This window comes from Crocodylus porosus, unplaced genomic scaffold (assembly GCF_001723895.1).
Source record: "Crocodylus porosus isolate Cpor-Errol unplaced genomic scaffold, CroPor_comp1, whole genome shotgun sequence".
In the NCBI taxonomy this organism is placed as follows: Eukaryota; Metazoa; Chordata; order Crocodylia; family Crocodylidae; genus Crocodylus; species Crocodylus porosus.
The window spans coordinates 16556806-16569927 of NW_017728912.1; the positions used below are offsets into that span (position 1 = coordinate 16556806).

Genomic DNA, 13122 nt, shown 5'->3' on the forward strand with positions numbered 1-13122 from the left:
CTTCTCCAACTATCGTCCTTAGCTCATTGAAGTCTGCCCTCCTAAAATCTAGGGCCGCTGCCTTACTGCATGCCTTTGCCACCTTGCGCTGGACGGTGAATTCCAACAGGTGATGATTGCTGTCGCCCAGGTGGTCGAGCACCCGCAGCCCCCTCACCAGGTCATCACCCGTGGCCAGCACTAGGTCCCACAAGGCATCTCCCCTGGTGGAGCTGTGCACCTCCTGGGTTAGATGGAGGTTCTGCACTCTGGCCAAGAACCTACGTGAGTGTTCAGACCTGGCTGACTGTTCGTCCCAGCAGATGTCCGGGAGGTCAGGTCCCCCATGACTACCACATCCTTAGCCTTCACTACCTATGTGAGCTGACCCAAGAATTCCTGGTCAAGCTCTTCTCCCTGGTTGGGAGGTCTGTAGTAGACTCCCACCTTTAAGTTTCTTTCCCCTTGACTGCCTTGTACTCTAACCCAAAGCACTTCAGAGTGCCCCTCCCCTGACTCCTTGCTAATTGTCGAGGATGTGTATTCCTCCTTAATATAGAGCACCACGCCCCCACCTCTCTTTCCTATATTGTCCCTCCTGTACAGCCTATAGCCCTTGACATTCACCACCCAATCATGCGTTTCGTCCCACCACGTTTCCGTTTCCAGGGCTAGGGACATAAATTACACATAAACCAGTTTAAGTAATCAGACACTGGTTTAAACTTGTAACAGAACAGATGTTCAGTGCACATAAACCAGTTTGAAAATGGCTGAAACCAGTTTGAGATAAACCTGGTTGAATGTTGTATCAGACTTAACTGATTTGACTCCAACCAGTTTATGCAATGTCTGTCCCAGATCCCTTGCTGGTTTAAGTTACATTATACTCCCCCAGATTCCCGGCATGCTCTGTGGGCTGGGCAGGGCTCTCTGGTCCACAGCAGAGCTAGCCCCTCCCCTCTGCTCCCTGGTTGGAGCTCCAGCACAGGCTGCAGGCATCTGCCTGGCTTCCCCCTGCTCCTCCCCACTCCCCTGTAAGCAAGGATTCTGCCATCCCCTCTGCCTTTCACAGATGCACCTCACTAGCTAACAGACCACATATTGGCTATGGTCTGCGCTGTGGCAGACGAGACAAAGGCAAAATCAGCAGGTAGCTTTTAATGTCCCTCTGTTGTTTTCTTAATGGGGTGATAAACACTGTTATCAATTCCTTGCCAGGCTGGTCAGAATGGCGGGGTGGGGGGATGGTCCCTAATCAAAGCATCGTGCTGGGGCCTCAGTACTGTGGAAGGGAAGGAAGGGCTGCTCTAGCACCCCGAGCTTCTAGTCTGAGCCACTGCACGCATGAGCCTGAATTTTTTAAGTCCAGAGGAGATGTCTGTACAGTTACAAACTGACTTAGCCTAGCCAGGTTAGACTAACCTACAGAGATTGAATCAATTCAGGCTCAGGCTTTTCGAATGTCTGTCCCTAGCCCCAAGGACCAGGATTAATATTCAAATGAAGGGATTATAATTAAGAAAATACAAAATACAAATGTAGGTCATTATATATAGTCCCTAATAAATATTCAGCTCTGACACTTAGTAGTTTTAAAATAACGTAGTCCATAAAAAAAAAAAAGCAAAATATGTATGCATACATGCATGCATGAGACCTGCATACTCACATTATATAAAGGTGCATCTATTAGAAGACATTCTCGTGCATAATTTATTTCTATTATTACCCAGTCCTGAGTGGCAAATACATAAAAGCCTGCCTTAGACTTAGTGAAAGTTTTGAGGCACAAAGGAAAGTAAGTAGTCATTTGTTCTTAGTATATCATATATGCAATAATCAATAGTGTTGACTACTTGCACGCCTCTCTTTTCCACTGGATACCTTAATTGGCAAGCTTCATAAAATAGTGGGTTTTTTGCAATAAATATGATGGTGTCTAAGGAATGGTATTGAATCATGAGGAAAAGATGCCTTTTTCAGGAAAGAGCTAAGTAAAGAAGCACAGTCAGCAAAGTGAAGCTCAGCAGGTTAGGAGAATTAAATACTTGAAATTTGTCATTGGTTTTGTTCTACTACCCTGGTTACAGTTCCTATGATTATTTTATCTATTAATCTGTTTCACTGAGTGTACATGTACAGCTTGTAATTTTTAAAAAGAAAATCCATCATAGGCTGTATTAGGCTCTAAATAACATAACACCACCTTGTAGGACTTTCATATATAACCTTAAGTTTCATATATTTGTAAACCTCTACTTAATATTGTTAGGTTCAGTTAATAGAGTTTGAGTTTCACCCTCTGGTTACGTATTCCATATTATGAAACTGCAGTAGTCTTTATTCTGTTTTTCCAATTTGGCCAACTCTCCCTGCTTTTATGGACATGTATATAATTGTGTTCTATACTAGATACTGTTAGCCACTTCAAGTCGAAGGTTTTAGCTGAGTTATTTAACTTTTCAGTACCCGTTTGGACATGGTGGAGTATGCATAGCATTTTGATTTCAGGCTATGTAGTGCATTACATAGTGTCTTACATTTGGAAAAATACATTCACCAAATGTATTTGAGTTTTATTCTATGTTAAAATTACCAATAAAATTTGAATAAAAATAATCATTATATTCATATGTTAGAAAAAAATACTTCACATTAATCTTAAAATGTCATTCAGCTATAAAAGAGGCTGTGTAAAAAGATGTACACACTCTGCTTGTATTCAAAATAAAAAAATACAAATATAAGTTCCAGCAGGGGCTGCACAGAGAGAATAAGGGTGCACTGGAGAATATAAGCACTGGAAAAAGATTTTCAGTATCTTACAGGTTCGGGCTTTGAGTACATCATCCTATGAATGCTTCATTTTGTCTTGGCCTTGGATCTTTTAAAGGGGAACAGTGGAGTTGTTAGTTTACACCAGCTAAGATCTGCCCCAAGATACTTAAGTTTTGTCTGAGGGTAATTAGAAGTACAGTAGATTCCTCTTATTGGAATCACTTTGAGAAATGGTGATTTGATTCTATCAACTGGCTGATTCTATTAAAAGGAGACCATTTTTTTTTCTCTGCACAGCTCTGCTGTTCCCTGCAGCGCCAGGTCGCACCCGCCGGGCTGTGGAGTCCCCAGAGGAGCCTGGACCCGTGGCCCAGCCTGCCTCCACTCCCACCCCTCCAACAGATCAGTGGGGTGCAAGTCCCTCCTGCCCCCTGGGGCTGCATGCAGTGGCAAGGAGCCAGACCCGCCCCCTGGATGAGCCTCTCTCAGCCCCATCCCGCTCCCCGCTGGGGCCCTACAGCTGTGCATTGAACCCCAAGCCCCACGCACTTCCCAGCTAGGCAACAGCCCATGCGGGACAGGGAAGCTCACACACTGCAGTAGCCACTACCACCCACCAGCCCAGTGAGTTTCCCAACTCCACAGAGGGGTGCCACTGCCCTCACCCCACCCCAGCCCTGCTCCTGGGAATTTGAAATTGAGTAACTTATTTCCATTATCCTAGCTGGGAAAAAAGGAAAGAAAACAAAATAAATGGTCCTAAGTTAACTTATTTATTTTTAATTTATTTATTTTATTAACTTTAAGTAGTAATAATAATGGGGAAGGATCCTGAGTGTTTTTAATACATTTTAATCTGTGCATTTTCTGAATGGTATCTGACATGGTTTTAGAACCTTAATGGGGTACTTTCCTAAATGGAGTTGTTTAGTTTCAGTTGCTAAATTATTTATTCCTAAATTTGCCCAGTATTTTAGTATTGTGAAGTATAACTTTAGCATATATTATGACACAAGCTTTTATTTGAGGATAAATGCATAGTGTTTTAATCTTGGCATTTTCCAAACCAATATAATGGTGTTTGACAAAAGGAAAGCAGTATTTAAATCTGTTTGCCCATATTGTTAATCAGTTAAGTGGTTGTCTTGTTTATGGATTTTGATGATTGCACTTAAAATCCACATTTTTATTATTTATTTAAAACAAAAAATAACTGTAAAGAAAGCAGGCTTGGAAATGTTACTAAACTCTTATTTTTCTTGGGTATTTTAAAAAATGACTTTGGAAGTACCATTATTGTGTGTGTTTGTGAAATGAGAATTTACATTTATAGAGGTATGAATAATATGGCTTTTATTACTTAATTAGGGATATTTAAATACTTTTAAAATGCATAATCAACACTGCTAGAAGAGGCAAAACATTCTCTCATAACATCTCTTAAAAGGAAAATATACATATAAGAGGAAATGAAGAGTTCTCTCAGAGATCAAATATGAATCTGCTTGACTATATTCTGTACCAGGAGTTCCCAGACTTTGTTATTCGTACCCCTGGTGTTACGCAGGTTATCTCTGGGGGGGGTACATGGGAGAAATTGTGTAATGGCGGATTTAATTTTTTTTATTATAATATTTGGCATTTAAAGCATTAAAATATGCTGGTATGGGTACGCAGCTAGTAAATCAGGAAGGAAGTATGCAGTAAGAAAATGTTTGGGAACCTCTGTTCTATACCATTAAGATTAATATTCTGGTGTAATTATTTAAAATAATGTGTTGATGAACAGAACTATTTTCCTGCATAGTTTAGTATATGCTCAATTACATCTGCAGTGTTTTTTCGTAAGTGTTGGTGTATAAAGGCCCTGAAATCTTGTAGTAATACATTTTTTATCTTTATTGACCAAAAAAACCTTTGCTACAGCATCACTTTTTCTTCCCCCTTTCTTTTAATGTTTTTATGTTATACCAATAAATGGGCACCTAAGCTTATACTTGGTTGCCGCCAGGTTCTGAGGCCCTGCTGTTAATTGCTGAGGTTTGGTATGCTCACAACTTTTAAGCTCATCTTCATTCAGTTGCTTTTACATTTGGCTCCAAATTTGTTCTTTGTTAGTATGCTCACATTTAAATAGCTTTTCTTCTGATTGTTTAGGATTTCTTCTCTCTGCTGCTGGCACCCATGCACCATTGTTCAGGGTTCCTTGATGATTCCTTAATTATTATCATTACTGAACAGGATGTCTGTTTCCATTCTTACCCTGACAATCTCAGGTCTTCTGATTATATTATCACTTGGTTCACGGTATAGAATTATCATTCAGACTTTCTCTAAAGATTTTGTCTGCAAGGAATCAGTTTATGGGAACCCAGGTCTTATATTCCTGTTTTATGGTATAGCTGTTACCTTGGGAAATTGCCAGGCAGTTCCTGTTTGATATCTAACATCTTGCTGCCTTTGTAATAAGGGTTCAGCATTCTTACCGTACCGTTTCTTCTACTGAGGTTTTTTAAATAGATGGCTCTTCTGTAATGACTGCAGATTTACTTATCTTTAGTGCCAGAAACTTATTAGGTGTCGACACTAGGATTTTTCCCCTGTATCTACATATCTCTGTATTCCATGCTACCCATATGAGCAATATAAATTATACCTGATGTTCTAACATAGTATTATGGCATCCCCGTGTGTAGAATCCCATCAAATTCAGTAATCTGAGTTTAAACTTTAAAAAAAACCACACTGCAGCAAAAGCTATTCAGAGGTTTTATGTTTATCTCGTAATAAAGCATTGTATGAGGTGTGCTGCAAGATTAGAACAGTACTAAGCATGAACTCAGCAGGACCTTTACAATTAAGTTCTTTACAATTGCACTGACCTTTCTGCTAACACATTTAATTGTGAGTAGTAAGACCTTTACAAAATGTGCTTTAATAGACTGATCAGAGAGAATTGTCGAAATAAACTATTCATGAAGACAAGCGGATTATCTCCTGTTAACTTGCCGAGAATCCCCTTGAAAGCAAAGTGTAATTTACAAATGTTCACTTTAATATTTCTATTTGATGTGTCAGGTGACAGCTCAATTTTCAAATCCGTGGGTGTCTAGTTCAATCCAAATGGATCTTTGACAGCTTTGGGTCCCCTGTGGCATGAGTGGTCCTCTGGAAATCTGTTTTTCATATTTAGAGCTTGGTGCCTTATCACTAGGGATCCTGATTTTTCTCTGTTTAAAAATTCAAAATTCTCTGTTTTAAGAGAAAATTCCCAAATTCTTAGATTCAAAAACCCAAAACCCGCATTTTTCCATGATTAAAATAAAATACCACTATAAATATATATGTGTGTGTGTGTGTGTGTGTACATATATATATATATATATATATATATGTATGTATGTATGTATGTATCCTTTTTAATACACTGTTTTATTGATACATTTACATTTTAAAGCAATTTGAAAGCCTAACAATGTCTCTATCATTATAATAAAATTAATTCTAAATATGTATATGTTTTGATTTGGGGGGTTTTTATCATGGAAAATTAGAGATCCTCCTGTCCCCTGTGCTCACCAGGACGTGGGTCCAGTTGTGGCTGTTCCCCACCACAGCTTTGTGGTGCTGAACAACCCTGATATGCTAGTGCCTCGCCCCTGCTCCTGCTCCTGCTCCTCATTCCTAAACTACAGCCCCCTCCCCTGAGCCCTGTCGGTGCCCCTCACTCCCAACCCATTGCGCCCCCCAGCCATGCTGGTGCCCCTTACTCCTGACCTGTGGCCCCTGGCCCTGCTGATGCCCCTCACTCCCAACCCATAGCCGCCTGGCCTTGTAGGTGCCCCTTGCTTCTGACCCACAGATGCCTGGCCCTGCCAGTGCCCCTCACTCACAACCCACTGCCCCCCCCAGCCCTGCTGCATGGGGTCCCCAGCTGACCCCATTCTGCCCTGGTCGGAGCATGGCGATTCCAGTGTCTCCTGAGTTGTGTGGGTGGTGGCAGAGTGAGTCAGGCCCCAGCATGGGCTGAAAGGAGGATAAGGGGAGGCATGTGACACCCCCTGCCCCAGGTTGTGGTTCCTGCGCTGTGCCAGGCAGCTTAGCCATAGCCCCCCCACCCCTCGAAACTTCTGGTCATTGCATCCCTGTGAGCATGGGCACTGGCCCAGTGCTGCTAACCTGGCCATACAGCTCCCCACCACCCCCAAAGGGCCCCTCAATTTTCTCCTTAAAAGAGGAAAATCTGCGTTTTTCTCCTTTAAATGAGAAAAACCATGTTTTTTCAGAGGAAACAGAAAACCCATATCCCTTATCACTGATGGTACTGTTTGTGTCTGGATAGAAAAGGGCATTTTGTGCCACCCATATGGGCAATGTAAATTATGCTTAACATTCTAACGTGGTAGTATGGCACTAGCCCTATGTGTAGGATCCTATCAGGTTCAGTAATCTGAGTTTTTAAAAAACTTTTTATAAATTACTGAAATAAAAGCTGTTAAGAAGCTTTATGTTTATCCTCATAGGTTTTGTCCAAATCATTCCATTTATGTCAGTGCTAAAGAACTGACCATAGTTCTGTTTTTTCATTCATGTTATCCCTTTCTGATTATTTGTGCAGTTGTAGATATAGCAGTATACCTGATCAGTGATAACATAAGGCTTCTGTAACTTGCAAAGTTAATGTTAGCCACTATATAAGTAACTTTTTAGCAGTAAGCTGCTTCTTATGTTACGGGAAATGTTGCACATAGGATTGATTTTTTATATAGGCATGCATGCACATACACATTCCCACAACTTTTAAATTTAATATCTTGGGCAATGTGTTTTAACAGGTATGAAGAGCTGAAGCTGTGTAGCTCCCATTATTTCTGAAGGAATATATACAGCTAAATTCACATGCATCCGTTCAGAAATTAGCCTTCAATTAGCTTTAAGGGTTTCTGACTAAGTGTTCTGGACCTCTTTTGTATTGCCCTGTAATGAAGGTATCTGCTGGTAATTTTTGTTTTGATTTGAACTCTGTTCCTCATTTCTATTAACCATCTTGTATCCACCTTCCACTCCATTCTTCAGTATGATTCAGGATCTCTCTTTAAAAGCTAGATCCTGTTAGGGCTTGCATTACTTATTCTCTTCTATACCTATTGAAAATGAGTAGAGATATTTCCTGTAATGAATGAATAAATTGCATGAAATATTAATCTGCTTGTCCACAAGTAATTGCAGAATTTCTGAGACCTCTCCTGAGAAGATACAAAAGACCAGTTTCGGAATGGCCTGGTGTAAGCAGCCTTGATGGGCCTGCAACCCAATTTTTTCACAGGTCTGTTGGTTTTTGTGCCTTAACTCTAAATTTAACTCTAAACTAGCTGTGCACCAACTCTGAACATTAATAAGATGATGGCCAGGTGCATTACATAACAAAAAGTGAACTGAACTGCCTTTGTCCTGGCATTGAAAATGTTTGTTCATATGTTAGGTCCCAATTTTGCAATGCTGAGGAGGAGCTGCATAGACCATTGTATAATAGCTATATATCTGGACTTGCAAAGCTGCAGTCAAATATCACCCATCCTGGGGCTCTTAATCTTATCTAATGCTATTTCTGCGATCTCGTCTACCGAAGAAACACCGACCGATTTAATTGCACTTGAGTTTTCTCTCTCAAAATCATCTTTCTCTGTTGCAGCATCACTTCTACTTCCTTTACAACACTAAATAATCTGGCTAAAGTACCAGAAGCAGCCTAAATGCAGTAGTGCAGAGGTCCATGATTTCTAATTTACCTTGCTGTGGTAATTCCCCTTCATAAATTAAACCATGAGGAACTCTGTGCTACTATAGTTAGAAAGTTTCCAGTATATGAACTACTGCTAAATTTAGTGTTAGTTTGCGTATTTCTACACTGCTCTGTCATGTGTAACAGAAAACCCTTTCAGTATGGCCCTATTTCAAATAAATGGCAGGCTTGGGCCACTGGAGAGAGTCAAATTGTTGAAGTTGGTGGGTGGTGTTTAAAGGACATGCTGGGTTTTCTCCCAGCTTAGAAGACTGAATGAAGATACAGGTATACCAAATGTTCATGGTTGTCTGCTAAGAATAGTAGCATAAGTGAGCCGTGGGAGCAGGGCATTAGCCCCAGGGTATTGCTTGGTTGGTGCAGGGACAAGGGAGGAAAAATAACAACTGTCTTCACTGCTGGCTGGCCACACCACTACAGTTGGGAGCCAAAACTGCCCGGGGCACTAAGCTACACTGTTATACCTCTGGCTAAGTACCATTGTTGTTTCTGCTTATATAGACATTTCACTGGTTTGGCAGCTCAAGATGGGTATGTGGAAAGTCCTGGTTCATGTTCCAGTCTTTAAGTCTCCCCTAGGTCTGGGACAGAAGTTCATGAACCGGTTGGACCCAAATCAGTGAAGTCTGATACTACACTCAACCAGGTTTACCTTAAACCAGTTTCAACCATTTTGAAACTGGTTTATGTGCATTGAGCTGCTTTTCTGTTACAAGTTTAAACCAGTTTCTGATTACTTAAACCGGTTTATGTGCAACTTCTGTCCCTAGCCCACAAGTCTATTTCCGTTGTATTTTTAGTACATCAGGTGCTATCTTACTCTACAGCCATACCTACCACTCCACATGCATTTGCCTTCATTAAATGAAAACATTTCTGCATCTGTGTGATTGCAGAGTGCTGGCAGGTAATTGGTAGTAATGATGTTGAAGAGCGAGACTGGGTGTAAAAGGATAATATGAAGACATTGTTTGAGCAGTTATAAATATGAATAGCATAGGGTGTGACTCTATACAGAAAACCTGTCAATGGTTGGTTTATATGCAGGGTGTGCACTATATTTTTTTCCTCATTATTTATTTAGTAAATAGGTACCATAGGGCAAAAGAGAAGAGAGGATGAAGAGGACATAACCTCAGGATGCATAAGCTGTTATCACTTGCCAGACAGAGAACACCAAACAACTTGCAACTAGTTTAAATCAATAAATACTTCTATGTTGTTTCTGTTGTATTTGATTGTGCAGGAGTGGTTTTACCTTTTTGTCGCATACAATCAGTCAATGGGATGTTAAGACCAATTATATTTCCCATGTTATTATTTCCTCATACAATATCCTTCTTACTTTATATTTACCTGATTTGTATCTGTATAGTCCCGTGACTATCTGCAGTTACTCATGAAATCAAGCTATGTTGGGGCTGGTGCTAAACTGGAGACTGCACTGGAGGAAGAGGCTGTGATCTTGTAGATATGTTGAGGGTAACACTGGTGGTGCTTGAAAAAAAATCTACACTTTAACATAGTAGCAACATTTTTCCCTTTAGCACCATCATGCTACTTGTGAGTTGCTGCATTTATGCTAACTAGTGTTTGAGAGAATGTTGCTGCTTCTGCTGTGTTTCTGATTTTGCTGCTGCCAAAAAAGGTTTATAATTTAATTTTTGGACATCAGTTTGTGTTCAAACATTTGCTCATACGTCATGTAATCTTGTGACTACACAGCTGTAAAGCATCTGTGCTTGACACCATTACATTACCAAAAAAACCGTACAGACAAATAGAGGGAAGGGATTCTGACTGAAGAACTAGTTCACATCAATTAAAGGAAGAAAATGGAAGGTAGCACCTCCTGTTTTCTCTTTAGAACTTTTCCTGTATATGAGGCTAAGTACAAAATCACAAATTCTGCCACAAAATTTGATTTAATATGTTTCTCCAGCCACCTGAATTGTATAACTTTTTATGAATAGCAGAGTATTTCCCAGAATAGGGTTCCTAAATAGTGTCTGCATAAATACTATTATTATTATTATTAGTTTATATTAGTCACAGAAAGATCTCAATAAGGATCAGGACCTTTCATTCTTGCTGTAACCAGACATAACACTTCACCCACATGCCTTGCCTTACTATCTAAACCAGGGGTTGTCAACTTTTTTTCCTGAATGAGCACTGATGATTTAGCCTTTTTCATGGAGCATTAAAAGAAAATGAAATAAATATAATCCTCCTCAGCAATGATGCCTTTCACTGTGATTCCTGATGTGATTCCGAGTACTTTTGAGCACTGTTCTTGGACCTGTTGGAGAGCACTTTATAAAATCACGAGAACACTACAGTGCTCATGAGCACCTGGTTGAGAATGCCTGATCTAATTCGACAACAGAAAGATCAGCTGGGAACATGGAACTTTAATCAAGACCTCAGTCCTTATCATCATCATCATCCATATATACTAAATGTGTATCCTCTGTAGCCGGTTGGTTGGGATACTCACCTAGATTGTAGTAACTGTTCCTAGATCAGCTTATGAATTTTATGCAATGGCTTTTAAAAGATGTGGATCTGAAGTTGCTCAGGCTGAACAGAAAATTCTAACTGGGTCTCATATCCTAGGCAAGTGCTTTTTATGTAAAGGCCAGTCCTGTTAGTGTGTGTTTAAGCATGCTCTGAGGAAGCCTACTGTATCGAGCCCCTACATATAAATCTACACATTTTGCCAAAGTTAGGTATTTAACAGTTTTTTAATCTGGCCCAAACACACTCGATGGCAAACCTAGGATCAACTGAACTATGATTTATTGGTTCTCCCCTGGGCAATGTCAGTACACCGTAAATTTAAAAAAAGAAAAGTTATGAAAAGGAGTAAACATTATAAATATATAGTATCTGTGTTACAAAATAAATATAACTTACTTTAAATCACTGATATGAACTCTCCCCTTTAGCTTAAAAAAAGTAAGCATTTTTTTCCAGGAATTAGAAATTAAAAAAAATTTCTAGCTACTCAGGACTCAAAAGAGATTCACTTTTACTTTTTCAAAAATGGTCACAACATTTTAATCAAAATATTATCAAATATTTATTTATTGGGGGTTTTTCTTGGTAAACATTTAAGCTATTTCATAGTTTAACTATTTCAGTGACTTTCTTTTAGAAAAGAGACAGGGATTTCTGTGAGTGATATCTTTTATTACACCAACTGAATATTTAGAGGAAAGTTAGACAAGGTTTCAAATACAGTGAATTCTTCAGGACATTTCATTTTTTTAAAAATTAATTGAAAAAATAAAGGACTTTTTTAATAAGAAAATTAAAAAACACCAGGAGTTTTCAAAAACTTCCTATGTTTAATTCTAAGATATTTTTTCCACAAACAAACAATAAGTTGTGTTTCTCTCTCTCTTTCTCCCTTCCTTTGTGCTTTGTATCCTAATTTCATTTCTAATTTCTTTCTCCTTCTTGTACTCTGCTTTCTGTACACCTTTTCACATCATTTGATGAGGTGAACTTCTGTGCACTTAAGTTTGTGTTTTACATATGTACCTTATTTAGTTAGTCTATAAAGATGCATCTCTACCCTGATTTCTCATAAATACTAGTCAGCTCTGGCACCTACATAGACAATATCTTTGATCTGATTATGTTTTAATTTTTAGATTATACAATGACCAAATATGGATTTTAATTGGCTTTTGATCAATGCATATCAAACAAGATGAAAGATGATCTGATGGCCATTGTTTTGGACTGGGACATGGGCAATCTGTTACAATTCCTACTTCTGTCACATAGTTCCCATATAATACTTGTTAAATCTGGCTGTGCCTATATTTCCTTCTTATAACATGCTGCAAAATACTTTCTCTTGTATAATTTCTATTGTTATATATTTGTGCATTGCCTAACGTGTGATGTATTAGCTATATCTGTATCTATCACTCTAGTACAATTAATAAATAAAAATTGAACCTCATGAGAATGACCTGTTTTATCTGTTATATAAAATGAATTCTACAGTATTATACGGCACTAACCAAAACAAGAAAGTTAGCAGTATTGTAGATTTTAATATTGGAGGTAAAGAATACTAAAAAGAAAAGGACACTTCCTGGTACTATGAAGCCAGATATGAAAATTAGTCTTATATTCAGAATTTGCATAAGGGCACAAATGGCAAACAAGACAAGTATCAAACCCAAGCATAAAATCTTAGCTGAAAGCCAAATGCGAATAAGATTTCACAGAAATGGGGAAGCAAATAAATGAACTTCAAGTACATCTGGTAGAAGTATATACGTCATCCTCCAGTTAAGTGGAAAAGCATGTGGTTATTGCGGGGATATGGCTGCTCGTCATTTAGTTACCAGAGCTGCTTGCCACAGAGTGGTGGTGTTAGAACACCATGGTGTGTTTTAGTGTTGGTATTTCTTTGGAACGCTACCACTTGAGTAGTGATAGTCCTTATATAGTTTCATAGTTTCTAGGGTCGGAAGGGACCTGAGCAGATCATCTAGTCTGACCCCCTGCCATGGCAGGAAAGAATACTGGGGTCA

General features: G+C 39.2%; 1 protein-coding gene across 12 annotated transcripts in view; it reads left to right on the top strand.

Annotated features, from left to right (window-relative positions):
- CAMK2D (calcium/calmodulin dependent protein kinase II delta) overlaps window positions 1-13122 on the top strand; it is a 254424-nt gene that overhangs the window by 85909 nt on the left and 155393 nt on the right. The gene's annotated exons all lie outside the window — the stretch shown is intronic.